The sequence below is a fragment of the Anomaloglossus baeobatrachus genome, unplaced genomic scaffold, assembly GCF_048569485.1.
Source record: "Anomaloglossus baeobatrachus isolate aAnoBae1 unplaced genomic scaffold, aAnoBae1.hap1 Scaffold_5272, whole genome shotgun sequence".
Taxonomy (NCBI): domain Eukaryota; kingdom Metazoa; phylum Chordata; class Amphibia; order Anura; family Aromobatidae; genus Anomaloglossus; species Anomaloglossus baeobatrachus.
In genome coordinates, this window is record NW_027444641.1 from 1 (window position 1) to 15684 (window position 15684).

General features: G+C 49.1%; 1 pseudogene; it reads left to right on the forward strand.

Annotated features, from left to right (window-relative positions):
- Positions 1 to 4510: 4510 nt before the first annotated feature.
- LOC142283003 (U2 spliceosomal RNA) lies at positions 4511 to 4717 on the forward strand (annotated as a pseudogene).
- The last annotated feature ends 10967 nt before the right edge of the window (positions 4718 to 15684 follow it).

Genomic DNA, 15684 nt, shown 5'->3' on the forward strand with positions numbered 1-15684 from the left:
TGCCGCAGGAGCGACGAACTACATCGTTACTGCTGCAGTAACGATAATCGAGAATGGAGACCCATGTCACCGATGAGCGATTTTGCACGTTTTTGCAGCGATGCAAAATCGCTCATCGGTGTCACACGCAGCAACATCGCTAATGCGGCCGGATGTGCGTCACAAATTCCGTGACCCCAACGACTCCGCATTAGCGATGTTGCAGCGTGTAAAGCCCCCTTTAGTGGGAGTGGTGTACAGGGTCTTAGCAATAAAGACTATTCCATATTTCTGCCAGATACCCACAGAGATATTGAAATCTGAAAAAAGAGACTTCTGCTCATTGAAGGTAAGAACTGCTCACATAGCGTTCAACTCCACAGCAAACGAGTGCTCTAGCACTGGCATCTCAGCAGGGATATTCCCCTACTACACATGTGTGTCTGGGTCCCTGTGACAGTTTACAGGACATAACTCAGGGCACCTAGACAGAAGGCAGAGGGACTACTTTCTATTTCTGGTGTAGAGCTTAGTACAATATATATATATATACTATTACATGTGACACATGTACCTTGTATTACCATTATTCGCTGTATATGAACCCCTTTTCTCCGGGCATTATTTGTCTATAGCATTTTTCACGAACCTGAGGCAACTGAGAACCCTTCAGTGAAGGAATTCCACTAACCCTCACAATACCAACCAGGGGCCTCCCTGCAGTAACTCAGGTAGTTGTACCCATTCTCTTTTCGCATTCTATGTGTTCTTCTTTCTTCTTTTTTTTCTTTTTTCTTCTTTTTATTTCTATCATGTAGTTCAGGGGTTTATAGATATATGTCCTGCATCTCATATTTCCTTTAGTGGTGCTTCTTACCCATTCTCATATCATTTACCCTAGTATTTCATGATCCTGAGGCGACTGAGAACCCTTTAATAAAGGAATCCTTTTTCACTTGAATTGTCAAGTGATACTTACCAGTGACTATCACGTAATGTTACAGGTAGTTGCATTTTCTTCCTCTTCTTTCTCTCCTTTCTTCTTTGTCACACGGTCCATTGTGTTATAGCCCACGTGTCATGATAACACTTGTACCATCTTTTCATTTAGATTCCACCTACAATTATTTACCGATTCCAGTTCTGAAATAGGCTTTCATGATCTACTCACTAGAATTCTCAAGTGCATAAGGTACTGAGACATATACATGTTCACACCATTATAAAGAACAAAGTATAAACATTGAGGTTTTTCTCACACCCATGTTCCTGTGTTCTTTGATATGATATGTGTTCATTTCCTTCACTATATAGGATTGCAAGTTTTCCATTTGTACCTTAATGGCAATGACGCTATACAATTGAACACATATCATCCTGTTATCCATATAGGTGTGTATTTACCTGCTTGACTATTTTTGGTTGTTTGATCCAGAATGTTTCTCCAGATAGGTCATGTGGAAATTTTCTTTCCTCAGTACAAATGTTTTCACTATGGCTTTGGAAAAATTTTTTGTATGTGCATCATGGTCATTTGACCCATTGTACTCTCAAGTAGCAATATATTGTACTGTTATGTTGTACTATGTACTAATTACGTGTTTATATGGTTTTGTAACCCTTTATGATCTTAGATAACTTTATCCTTGATAAAGACCTAAAAACAAGGTCGAAACGTTGGATGAATTATCCTTTTGCACAAATAAAGAATTTTCAGCATTCCAAGAGTTCTTTTCTTACGTTATTGATCACTATAGTGTGCCAGAGCTATTTCTATTGAATTGACTCTTATTTTTTCTGAGCACCTGCTATATACACAGTGACCCAGACATATTCAAGTTTCATTCAGAAGGCAGAGGGAAGCCTTAGCAGCTGAGCCTATATCTTGGCTTGTGAGCATTAGAACAGGCCGGCGATTACAGGGTAACATGAAAAATGTCCAGCTTGCATTATGACTAGAACATGACAATATCCTTTTAAGTACTAACCTATGATGCGTTCCTAAGCAGTTGATGTTATATGTTCTACATTTCATTTTCTGCATACTTTACAAGTAGTAGAATTTGCTTTGATATAGGCAACTGGATTTTCACAATGAAAAGGCAAAGGATAACGCCCGAAAAAGACGCCATACATTATGTCAGTGCCATCACTGACAAACCTGGATTGACCATGAAATACATCAATCCCCTTAAAGGTGAGTTAAAACAAGTTTTAACTAAATTGCCTTAATATTGTCATGCATTAGAATGACTGTCTTAGGTAATGATAAATATTTTCTACAGGAAGAGGAGTGTTTGCTGAAACTGAAATCGAAAAAGGGAGTTTTGTTGCAGAATATCGAGGCGAGCTCACGTATGCACTTACGATGGTAGACAACTACTCGAGATTTATGGTTGTGGTACAAGTCAAAGATCTAATGGCCCATACTGCAGCGAAGGTCTTCCAAGCACACTTATGCAGACCTCATGGCTACTCAGAGAGAGTCCTCACAGATCAAGGCACAGCCTTTGAAGCGGAAATCTTCAAGGACTTCTGCAGCTTTTACCGATGCAGGAAGATGCGCACTACACCCTACCATGCTCAAACCAATGGTTATCAACCTGCTCAGGACTTTACCCCATATTCCAGATGTGGCCTTACAAGTCATTTATAGAGGGGTAACAATACGTTGGGATCACCGGATCTAATCTCCCTTTTTATACACCCTAAAATCTTGTTTGCTTTAGAATAAACAATAACATCATAAAGGTATAGCAGTACCGTTTCAAAGTTTCGGTGTCCCAAGCAGCATTCCATCAGCCTCTGGAAGGTTCCTGGCAAATTGCACAGCTCGAAGGGCATGCTTTTGAACTCGCAGAGACCCATCGGGGTGGCAAAGGCGGTCTTCTCCCGGTCTGCCTCAGCAACGGACACTTGCCAATAGCGACTAGTGAGATCAAGGGTAGAAAAATAATTTGCAGTTCTCAATGCAGCTAGCTATTCCTCAATACAGGGGAGTGGTGCTGTCCTTCTTCTTTAACAGGACCAACGGAGCTGCCCAGAGGCTACAACTGTCACGGATAACCCCAGCCTCCTTCATGTTGCTCAACATGTCCTTGGTACACTGGTAATGTGCAGGTAGTTTTGGCTTATATCTCTCTTTGATGGGTGGGTGTGCACTTGTGGGGATGTAGTGTTTGACCCCTTTTATTCTTCAAAAGTCTAGCGGATGTTTGCTGAAGACTTGCTCGTATTCTTGCACTAGCCTGTAGACCCCCTTCTTGTGATGTGAAGGTGTGGAGTCAGTGCCTACGTGTAATTCCTTACACCACTCCTCTGGCTGACTTGGTGAGCTGTCACTGAATGGGTGGGCTGAAGCAATGGTGGATGCTGCTGTTTGGATAGCATGTGTATCTACTGAGAACAGCTTATCAATGGTGGCAAATCGGAGCAGCTTAATCTCTTGCTCTCCGCAGTTCAACACTCTCATGGGCACTCTTCCCTTCCATATTAATGAATAAAACTATGATGTAAATAGCATATAGATACCCCACAAATGCAGATAAAAGTAGGTTATGGGAAAAGGGGGAAGAGAGAAACAGGAAAATAGTGGAATAAAGTATACCTTCCAGGTGGGAGAGGAAATGGCAGCACAGCCAGTGGAGGTGAAGCAAGGGGAGCCTGCAACTAAAGAGTTGAGAGCGTTATCACATGGTGACTGAGCCTGATTGTAACGGGAGCATAGAGGTGCCGATCCTGTCTTACCTGCGTTGGTGTAGAAGTGGGTGTCCTGTGGTGGAGTCAGCTATGTGCAGTGGTGGCCGTGGGTTCTTTTATGTGCGACCGTAGTAATAGCTGCGCCCACTTCCTGTATGGGAGTGGAATGCAGTGAGGGTAATGGAACGCACGCCTGCGCATTTGTGTTTAACGTCGCGCATGTGCAGAACGGAGAAAAGGCTGCGCTCACTTCCTAATGAAAGGGAGTGAGACGCATCTGGGAAGGGAAGGGAAAAGATTAGGGTTTGGGGATGATGAAAGGGCTTTCTACGGGCAAGGATGGCAAAGGGTGGCAGTGACGGAAAGTCAGGCAGCCTGTCCTGTCCTGTCCTGTCCGTCCGTCTTTTTGTATCATGAATTGGAAAGACTGCAAGGGGGAGGGGAGGTGCTTGTGTCCAAAAGGAGGAGTTATTCAGATTCATTGCAGTGGGCGGCGGCTGCAAAAAGCACCATTCTTCTTGTTTTTGCTCTGCAAAACAGCCTTTTCAAGGGTTGGCTTGGGTGACAAAATGTCTTCTGTAGGCGTGGGTTTGTCTCCCTCTCCCTAAGATGTGTCCGGTATAGGCCAGGGTGCCACTCAAGGCCGTAACCAATTCGGGTTATAGCTTCTCGGCCTTTTGGCTAAGATCAAGTGTAGTTTCGGAGGACGCTACCTTGGTCGGTACTGGAAGGTGCCTGGGATTGCACGTCTGCCGGCCTTGAGGAAGTGTGTGCGCCTTCTGGTGACACATAGCCCTCTTGTGCCTGGACGGTTCCCAGGCAACGGGAGGCGATCACCTTTGTTATTTTGAAGTCCTACTGATAAACAGAAAAAAAAAAAAATTAAATCTGTTCTTATCAGTTTAATATCTGATACGTCCCCTCTCTGGGGACCATATATTAAATGGATTTTTAGAACAAGGAGATGGAAAAAATCTTGCTCTGTCCACTCCACGCATTGACCTGGTATTGCAGTACCTCCAGGACCGGTGCACCCCTTCTTAACCCAGTTTCCAAAAGCAGAACTCAATTCACCTGATTCAAATGAGCCCCATTAGTGAATTGAAAGAAAGCAAAAACTTTATATGCACCTCAATTTGGCCAATTCACTTTTCACACTTTCACCCTTTTTTTTATCTTTCACACCTTTTACTTGCTTTATTGATGCAAAAAGCTGTGCCAAATAGCAAACTCATCTCCACTCAACTTGACCAACTCTGCTATGTCCCGTGCAGTATCTTATTCTCAGTCTTATCTAGATCATTTGCAATTGAATAGAATAGATCCCTTTTGGCTGCTTATGACTGTGTAAAATATGTAGTTTTACTGGGCTGGGATGAGAGAATCCATTGAAGCATGGTGTAGGGATTGTGGTTCCTGTGTGCTAAGAAGAGAGGCTGGCACCAGCCAGAAAGCCCCATTGCAGCCAATAATCACTTAATAACTTTTTCAACTTGTCATCATATGGGAGGCCTTCCATTCCTTGTAGTAGTCTAGTTGCCCACCTTTGAACTGACTCTAACTTCTGAATGTCCTTTTTAAAATGTGGAGCCCAAAACTGGTTCCCATATTCCAGATGTAGCCTTACAAGTGATTTATAGAGGTGTAACAATACGTTGGGATCACGGGATCTAATCTCCCTTTTTATACACCCTAAAATCTTGTCCCAAGCAGCATTCCATCAGCCTCTGGAAGGTTCCTGGCGCATTGCACAGCTCGAAGGGCATGCTTTTGAACTCGCAGAGACCCATAGGGGTGGCGAAGGCGGTCTTCTCCCGGTCTGCCTCAGCAACGGACACTTGCCAATAGTGACTAGTGAGATCAAGGGTAGAAAAATAATTTGCAGTTCTCAATGCAGCTAGCGATTCCTCAATACGGGGAGTGGTGCCGTCCTTCTTTTTTAACAGGATCAACAGAGCTGCCCAAAGGCTACAACTGTCACGGATAACCCCAGCCGCCTTCATGTTGCTCAACATGTCCTTGGTACACTGGCAATGTGAAGGTGGTATTGGCTTATAGCTCTCTTTGATGGGTGGGTGTGCACCTGTGGGGATGTGGTGTTGGACCCCTTTTATTCCCCCAAAATCTAGCGGGCTTCCCACCGGTAACCCGCTCCCCAGCTTGGATGGATGCTGAGGGAGCCCCTTTTGCCCGCAGGCTCTGGCCCTGGGAACTGTAGCCTTGGCGGTGACTGTGCTTCCCTCTACGGTGTGAGCTGTTGCCTTCAATCGGGTCTTGACTGCTGGGAAACCCTGGAGGTTCCTGTCGCTAACGGATTTGACCGGTTTTACGGCGACTCCTAGCCTGGTCGGGGTCCGTAGGCCCTGCCGGATGGTGCTGGCTTCTCTTCACTCCCCGATCTGGTACCGGCGGGCCACCGCCCATCCCCGGTCCGTACGGTTCACTCCAATCAGCCTCTCCTGCAGAAGGTCACCACCGTCTGCCAACCTTGCTGAGTGCCCGGGCCACACACCCGGACACGGTCAGTCTCCTCTCCTCTTCACTTCTCTAACTCCAAAACTGATCTCTAATCTGACTCCTTTTCCCGCCTCCAGGACTGTGAACTCCTCGGTGGGTGGGATCAACCGCCTGGCCCACCCCCTGGTGTGGACATCAGCCCCTGGAGGAAGGCAACTAGGATTTGTGTTTAGCTTCGGTGTGCCTAGCCGGAGTGTAGAGTGTGTTGGTGTAGTACCTGTGACGACCTGGCTTGTCCAGGGCGCCACATTCCCCTATAGTAAAATGCAGACCGTCCGCGGGCTGCCCGTCCATCACCGGTTTTATTTTCACAACTGAAAAAGAATAAAACGGTAAAACATGTAAAAGCATCATAAACATTTTACAACGGTACAGCTTCCGCTCTTCTCCCACCCAAACAACCTGGCCCTGATGCTGCCCCTAAGAAGCGGGCAGCACCCCTTGACCCCAGTCCAGCACCAAGTTGCCCGAGCGGGTTCTGTCTCTTTCAGGGGGCCCACGTCCAAGGGGACCCCTGAACCCCCGGAGGATCGCCACCGGTTACGGTAGTGGCGGGCCTAGGCCATCCCTTTCCTCCAGGCCCATCCTCCCAAATCAGCCTCTCCGGAGGCGGTAACGGTGTCAAGCCAACAAACATTTTTATTTACATTGCACTAAGTTTGTGGTTGCCCTGCAAGTTCTCGGGCTTGTCCGTAAGCAGTTCCTTACGCAATGGTTGCACAGTCCCTACGGGGACAACAGTTGCCGGCAACGGCCGGTTTAATCACGGTTCAATCAGGTAAACTTCTTTGGTTGATCATCTTTACTTATCATTTAAAACTTTCAAACTGGTACACTCAACACATAAAGCCCCCCCCCTGTTAAAGAGTAGTTTCCCTGTACCTAAGTGGGGGTCTACCTAGGTTGGGGCGAGTGGACCTTCGGGGTCCGGTGTCAGTGGTGACAGGCAGTGGGGCAGAGGGAACAGTCAGTTCCTCCTCCCTGCTATCATGTGGGGCAGGCGGAGGCGTAGGGGAGCTGGGTACAGGTACATCCCTGGGCACTGGCTCGCGGTTAACCGTTTCCATCATTTCTTCATCCACGGGTTGTGGGAACAGTATCACTGGAAGGATCACCGCACCGTTCTGTGTAGGCCAGTCTGCTGGAAAATCACCCATCATGGTGTGGATTACCTCTTTTTCCTTCTCCACTGGACTGGGAACTGGAGCCTCATCCGCTACTCTCAATGCTGGTGGGCACTTCTTCAGGTGGTCTCGGGAAACCGTGGCCAAAGTCCCCCCCTGGTCACGGCTGATCTGGTAGGCCTTCTCATTCTCCCATCCTGTGGGCTGGACTACATACGGGGTTTTTTCCCATTGATCATCCAGCTTGTGGGCCCTTCTTTTCCGCTTCAGCACTACATCCCCAGGTTGGAAGGAACCGGCAGGCGCCTTCTTGTTGAAGCACTGCTCCTGTTGTCCCCGACTCCGGCACAAGTTCTTTTCAACATACTCCTGGACCTGTCGGTACTGTGTCCTCCGCCGAGTGTCCCATTCAGCTGTCGACAGGAGTGCTTCTGAAGCTTCCAAGCCCATTTCCAGATCCACTGGTAGCCGGCCGGGACGAGCTCTCATCAGGTATGCTGGAGTGCATTTCGTAGAGCTGGAAGGGATGTTGTTGTACATATCGACCAGGTCAGGTAGCTTCTCCAGCCACAGGTTCCGCTCTTCCAGTGGTAACGTCTTGAGGAGGCCCAGGACCAAGTGGTTCATCTTTTCACAAATGCCATTGGTTTGGGCGTGGTAAGGCGTGGTCCGGATTTTCTTGCAGCCGTACAACTGGCAGAATTCCTGGAATACCTCTGCTTCAAAGGCCGGACCCTGGTCGGTAAGCACCCTCTCCGGGTACCAATGCGGTCAACAGAAATAAGCCTGGAAAGCCTTAGCAGCGGTGCGGCCGGTTAAGTCCTTAACTGGGACAACCACCAGGAACCTCGAGTAGTGGTCTACGATGGTCAGAGCGTAGGTGTACCCACTTCGGCTGGGGGTGAGCTTTACATGGTCAAGGGCAACCAGCTCCAGCGGTTGGTGTGTAATGATCGGGTGTAGGGGTGCCTTCTGGCTGGCCTCGTCCTTCCTTCTCAATGCGCAAGGGCCACATTCTCGGCACCAGGCCTCCACAGATTCCCGCATTCCACTCCAATAGAACCGCTCTCTTAACAACATCTCTAGCTTCTTCCACCCGAAGTGCACTGCACCATCATGGTATGCTTGCAGGACGGTGGGCACGTTAGCCTGGGGAATCACCAGCTGGCGGATCTTCTCGTGAGTCTTTGGATTAATCAGCTCGCGATACAACTTCCCCTGGTGTAGGTATAGCCGGGTCCGTTCTTGCCACAGACGTTGGGCTTCGGCAGGGGCAGCAGGGTCTATCCCAGCAGAACCCTGTTCCACTAGAGTCTTGACCAGGCGGACAGCAGGTGCCTGGTCCTGAGCTTCCTGCCAGTCCTGTCGGGGCAGCGGATCCAGGTTCACCCGTTGTTGGTAGACGTGCACCTTCTCAGTGAATGGCCGGTGAAATGCAGGCAACTCGATCTCTTCGAGGTCATCATCCTCTGGCCCCTCTTCCGACAGGTGGGGCATCCGGGAGAGTGCATTGGCATTGACGTTGGTACGGCCGGCCCGGTACTTGATGGTGAAATCGTAGTTGGCTAACCTGGTCACCCACCGCTGCTCCAACGCGCCCAGCTTGGCCGTATCTAGATGGGTCAGCAGGTTATTGTCTGTGTACGCGGTGAACTTGGCTGCTGCCAGGTAATGGCGGAACCGCTCGGTGATAGCCCACACCAGTGCCAAGAGCTCAAGCTTGAAGGAGATGTAGTTCTCAGGGTTCCTCTCAGTCGGTCGGAGTTTTCGGCTAGCATAAGCTATTACCTTTTCCCTTCTGTCTTGGACCTGGGATAGAACAGCCCCCAAGCCCACATTGCTGGCGTCGGTGTAGAGGATGAATGGGCGGCTGTAGTCAGGGTACGCTAGGATTTCCTCTCCGGTCAGGGCTGTTCTCAGCTGGCGGAAGGATTCCTCATGCTTTTCTTCCCACACCAATGGGGCTACTAGGGATCTACCACCCTTGGTCTGTCCTATGAGGAGGTCTTGCATGGGGGCAGCCATCTTTGTGTACCCCTTAATGAAGCGACGGTAATATCCCACCAGGCCCAGAAACTGCCTCACTTCCCTCACTGTGGTCGGTCTCGGCCAGTCTTGGATGGCGGTGATCTTCTCGGGGTTGGGGGCGACACCTTCCGCACCAACCACATGTCCTAGGTACTGCACTCTGGGTTTCAGCAGATGACACTTTGAGGGCTTCAGCTTCATCCCATACTTGGCAAGGGACGCGAACACCTCGGCTAGGTGCTCCAGGTGGGCTTCATACGTCTGTGAGTACACAATCACATCATCCAAGTACAGCAAAACGGTCCCATAGGCAGTCTTCTCTCGGTCTTCCGGTGCCACGGCCACCTGCCAGTACCCGCTGGTGAGGTCAAGGGTGGAGAAGTAGTTAGCGGTTCTCAGCGAGGCCAGGGACTCTTTGATGCGGGGCAGAGGGTAAGCATCCTTATGCGTTATCTGGTTAATCTTCCGGTAATCCACACACATCCGCATGGTGCCATCCTTCTTCTTAACCAGCACCAACGGAGCGGCCCAGGGACTACAGCTGTCCCTAATAACCCCTGCCTCCTTCATGTTCCTCAACATGTCTTTGGCGCATTGGTAGTGCGCAGGGGGAATAGGCCTGTATCTCTCTTTAATAGGGGAGTGTGTACCGGTAGGGATGTGGTGTTGAACCCCTTTAATCTGCCCAAAATCTAGAGGGTGCTTGCTAAAAACCCGCTCATACTCCTGTACCACCTGGTATACCCCTTCCTTGTGGTGTATGGGGGTATCATCAGTGCCGACATGTAGCTCTCGATACCACTCGCCTAACTCCCCCAGGGATGAGTGGGAACCGGCAGCAGGCGGTGTGACCGGGGGAACGGCTTCATGGATCGTGTGGGGATCTAGAGTGAGCAATTTGGCAAGGGTAGCGTACCGGGTGGTGCATGAATGCACACATATTGGTTTTATAATCTTATTGTATTACTTTATATTCTTATTTCATTTGTGCATATCTCCACCATAATCCTGGCTACGAAATATAGCTTTTTTTGGGGTACACAGGTAGTAAGGTCTTCTTTCTATTTCTTTAGGGGTGATATAGCCTGGTGGAACTCTAGACCTCTAACATTATATATGCACCCTTTTTCTTTATGGTTCTTGGACACCTTATAACATTCTTCCATACATATATATCTTTCTCATAAATTATAAATAATTAGGCATTTTTATATATTTTATTTACATTTTCATAAATAACTTTTTACAAAGCATGGGGGACATTCTCACATACATATAATTTTCATGTACGCATTCTGAAAATTTACGCATAAACCGTACACACTCCTTTTTGTAACAATTTCTATAACTCATTCGCTGAACTCTCATCCCGGATATTCATTCTTACACCGAATTTCCTGTTATAACACAACATTCATGATTTTTATTCAATTTATTTTTATTTTTTAGGTTTATTAGTAGTGATGAGCGAGTACTAAAAAGCTCGGGTGCTCGAAGCTCGGGCCGAGCCTCCCAAGATACTCGTGTACTCGGCCCGAGCACCGAGCCCAATGTTATCCTATGGGAGACCCGAGTATTTTTGTGAAATGACCACCGGCAGCATGTAGAAACCCTAAAAATGGCACAAAAGTCTCCGAAGAGTGCTCAAATGACATGGCAACAGCATGGGGAAGACCCCTTGAAGCATTTATCACTCAAAAGTCACAGCTGTGAATAATTTTGTCCGCGTTTTACGCCATTTTTACGGACTCACCAGAAAACCTTCCAAAATGACACCAAAATGATTTTTCATAGCGGAAATGTTAAGGGCACATACCCAATAGTGAGATAGAGCTAATGTATGTTACTTTTTGAGATCAATACATGAAAGATTTTACGTAAAACATTGTGTGGCACTCCGATGTCCCTGAGAAGAGACGTACATAAAGGCCTCTGAGTCTAATGTGCCCATTTTGAGGAACTGAGTCTTTGTAGTATTTTCCTTTGCCAGGGCAGTCCAAAATTGTGAGGTTCACCAATGCCCCTGCATACAGACGTGCATGATGGCCTGTAAACCTGAAGTGCCCATTGTAAGGAAGTGGGTCTATTGTAGTATAGCCCTTAGGCAGGGCAGCCAAAAATTGGGAGGCTCCACGTTGTCCCTGGATAGAGACGTGCATGAGGGCCTCAAAACATTAAGTGTCCAGTGTCAGGAAGTGGGTGTATTATAGTATAGCCCTTAGGCAGGGCAGCCAAAAATTGGGAGGCTCCACGTTGTCCCTGGATAGAGACGTGCATGAGGGCCTGTAAACCTGAAGTGCCCATTGGAAGGAAGTGGGTCTTTTGTAGTATAGCCCTTTGGCAGGGCAGCCAAAAATTGGGAGGCTCCACGTTGTCCCTGGATAGAGACGTGCATGAGGGCCTGTAAACCTGAAGTGCCCATTGGAAGGAAGTGGGTCTTTTGTAGTATAGCCCTTTGGCAGGGCAGCCAAAAATTGGGAGGCTCCACGTTGTCCCTGGATAGAGACATGCATGAGGGCCTCAAAACATTAAGTGTCCATTGTCAGGAAGTGGGTGTATTATAGTATAGCCCTTAGGCAGGGCAGCCAAAAATTGGGAGGCTCCACGTTGTCCCTGGATAGAGACGTGCATGAGGGCCTGTAAACCTGAAGTGCCCATTGGAAGGAAGTGGGTCTTTTGTAGTATAGCCCTTTGGCAGGGCAGCCAAAAATTGGGAGGCTCCACGTTGTCCCTGGATAGAGACGTGCATGAGGGCCTCAAAACATTAAGTGTCCATTGTCAGGAAGTGGGTGTATTATAGTATAGCCCTTTGGCAGGGCAGCCAAAAATTGGGAGGCTCCACGTTGTCCCTGGATAGAGACGTGCATGAGGGCCTCAAAACATTAAGTGTCCATTGTCAGGAAGTGGGTGTATTATAGTATAGCCCTTAGGCAGGGCAGCCAAAAATTGGGAGGCTCCACGTTGTCCCTGGATAGAGACGTGCATGAGGGCCTCAAAACATTAAGTGTCCATTGTCAGGAAGTGGGTGTATTATAGTATAGCCCTTTGGCAGGGCAGCCAAAAATTGGGAGGCTCCACGTTGTCCCTGCATAGAGACGTGCATGAGGGCCTCAAAACATTGTTCCCATTGCAAAGGAGCGGGTCTCCTGTCGTTGTAATGTCCATTCTGCAAAGAATGGGCGAAAAAATTTACCACTGGGGGTATACCTGAAACAAAGGCCTAACTCTTGTAACGGTCATCATGGTGGCGCATGAGGAGAAGGAGGAGCAGTCCAGCGATTATCCAAAGTCCAGAAGTGTGTACCCATGGGTGACTGGAGGTACATGGCAAATTCCCGTTACAAACTTTAAATTCCGCTCTCATTTGCTGGTGGTGTGGTGAAGTCTGGCCCAATCCAACCCTTGTTCATCTTGATCAGAGTCAGCCTGTCAGCATTTTCAGTTGACAGGCGGGTGCGTTTATCTGTAATGATTCCACCTGCGGCACTAAAAACACGCTCTGACAAAACGCTAGCGGCAGGGCAGGCCAGGACTTCCAAGGCGTAGAGAGCCAATTCATGCCACGTGTCCACCTTGGATACCCAATAATTGTAAGGCACAGAGGAATGTCGGAGTACAGTTGTTCGATCTGCAAGGTACTCCTTGAGCATCTGGGCAAACTTAGGATTTCTTGTGGCACTACCCCGCACCTCAGGGGCTGTGGTACGTGAGGGGCTGAGAAAACTAAACCCACATCTTAAAGACTGTTCCCCTACCTCTGGCGGATTGGACTTGTGCCTCTCTCGGCTGTACGCCTTGGTTGTCCACTGATTCCTGACCTATGCCGCTAGCGTTTTGTGAGGGGAATGCTTTGCCTACTTCCGTGACTATGGCCTTCCGGAACTGCTGCATTTTGGTTGACCTCTCCGCCTCGGGAATAAGAGACATAAAGTTCTCCTTGTAGCGTGGGTCTAACAGTGTTACTAACCAGTAATGATTGTCGGCCAAGATGTTCTTAACGCGAGGGTCACGAGACAGGCAGCTTACCATAAAGTCAGCCATGTGCGCCAGACTCTTAACAGCCAGGACTTCAGTAGCCTGACCAACACGTTGACTGAACATGCTGTCCTCCTCCTCCTCCTCCTCCTCCTCCTCATCTACCCTGTCCTCTGGCCAGCCACGCTGAACCGAGGATATGACTGGTGTGCATGTCATATCCTCAATTTGGCCGGAGATTTGCTCCATGTCTTCATCCTCCTCCTCGTCATAGTCCTCCACTGCACGTTGTGATGAGACGAGGCTGGGCTGTGTGTTATCACCCACACCCACTACTGTTTCTTGCTGCAACTCATCGCGCTCCGCCTGCAATGCATCATGTTTGGTTTTGAGCAGAGACCGTTTTAGAAGGCAGAGTAGCGGTATGGTGACACTAATAATGGCGTCATCACCACTCACCATCTTGGTGGAGTCCTCAAAGTTTTGGAGGATGGTACATAGGTCGGACATCCATCTCCACTCCTCAGGTGTTATGTGTGGAGTTTGACCCATTTCCCGACGGCTTAGGTGATGCTGGTACTCAACAACTGCCCTCTTCTGCTCACATATCCTGACCAACATGTGCAGAGTTGAATTCCAACGCGTGGGGACATCACACACCAGTCTGTGAGCCGGAAGATGCAAACTGCGCTGAAAGCCGGCAAGGCCGGCTGAAGCAGTAGGTGACTTTCGAAAATGTGCAGACAGGCGGCGAACTTTTACCAGCAGATCAGACAGCTCTGGGTATGACTTTAGAAACCGCTGAACCACGAGGTTGAGCACATGGGCCACGCATGGAACATGTGTCAGCTGGCCTCGCCTCAAAGCCGCCACCAGGTTCCGGCCATTGTCACACACGACCTTTCCTGGCTTTAGGTTCAGAGGTGTGAGCCAGTGATCTGCCTGCTGTTTCAGAGCTGTCCACAGCTCTTCTGCATTGTGGGGTTTGTCACCTATGCAGATTAGCTTCAGCACAGCCTGTTGCCGCTTCGCCGAGGCAGTGCTGCAGTGCTTCCAGCTTGGGACTGGTGTGGAGGGTACAGTGGATGAGGATGCGCAGGAGGAGGAGGAGGCTGAAGAGCATGACATTCCGGAGCTGTAGAGTGTGGGTGAAACACTGACTGAGGTAGGGCCTGCAAACCTTGGTGTGGGAAGGACGTGTTCCGTCCCTCGCTCAGACTGGGTCCCAGCTTCCACAATATTAACCCAGTGTGCCGTCAACGAGATGTAGCGGCCTTGCCTACAAGCACTTGTCCACGTGTCTGTGGTTAGGTGGACTTTGGGTGAAACAGCGTTGTTCAGGGCACGTGTGATGTTTTGTGACACGTGGTTATGCAACGCGGGGACGGCACACCGGGAGAAATAGTGGCGGCTGGGGACCGAGTAACGTGGGACAGCTGCCGCCATCAGGTCGCGGAATGCTTCTGTCTCCACCAGCCTAAAAGGCAACATTTCCAGCGCAAGCAGTCGCGAAATGTTAGCATTTAGAACTGTGGCATGTGGGGTGTTGGCAGTGTATTTGCGCCTGCGTTCAAAGGTTTGCTGAATGGATAACTGAACGCTGCGCTGGGACAAGGACGTGCTTGATGATGGTGTTATTTCTGAGTAGGCAACTGCAGGTGCAGGACCGGAGGAGGCTTGTTCGCAGGCAGCATGGACAGGGGATTGGCTCGCATGCACAACCAGCGAAGACGTAGCAGTGACATTAGCAAGCACTGCTCCTCGACTCTGTTGTACTTCCCACAAAGTCGGGTGCTTGGCTGACATGTGCCTGATCATGCTGGTGGTGGTCAGGCTGCTAGTTTTGGTACCCCTGCTGATGCTGGCACGGCAGGTGTTGCAAATGGCCTTTTTAGAATCATCTGGATCCAACTTAAAAAACTGCCAGACTCGGGAAGACCTAACATTTGTACAGGCACCTTGTGTCGTGTTGTTGTTCCGGGGAACGGTTGCCTGACTTCTGCCTGGAGCCACCACCCTGCTTCTTACTGCCTGTTGGGATGCTACGCCTCCCTCCCCCTGTGCACTGCTGTCCTCGCTCTGCATATCCTCCTGCCAGGTTGGGTCAGTTACTGGATCATCCACCACGTCGTCTTCCTCTTCCGCACCCTGCTCCTCCTCCTGACTTCCTGACAATTGTGTCTCATCATCGTCCACCCCTTGTTGAGACACGTTGCCAACTTCGTGAGAACGTGGCTGCTCAAATATTTGGCCATCTGTACATACGATCTCCTCATGACCCACTTCAACATGAGCTGGCGAGAGGCCAGAATGTGCGAATGGAAACGTGAACAGCTCTTCCGAGTGTCCAAGTGTGGGATCA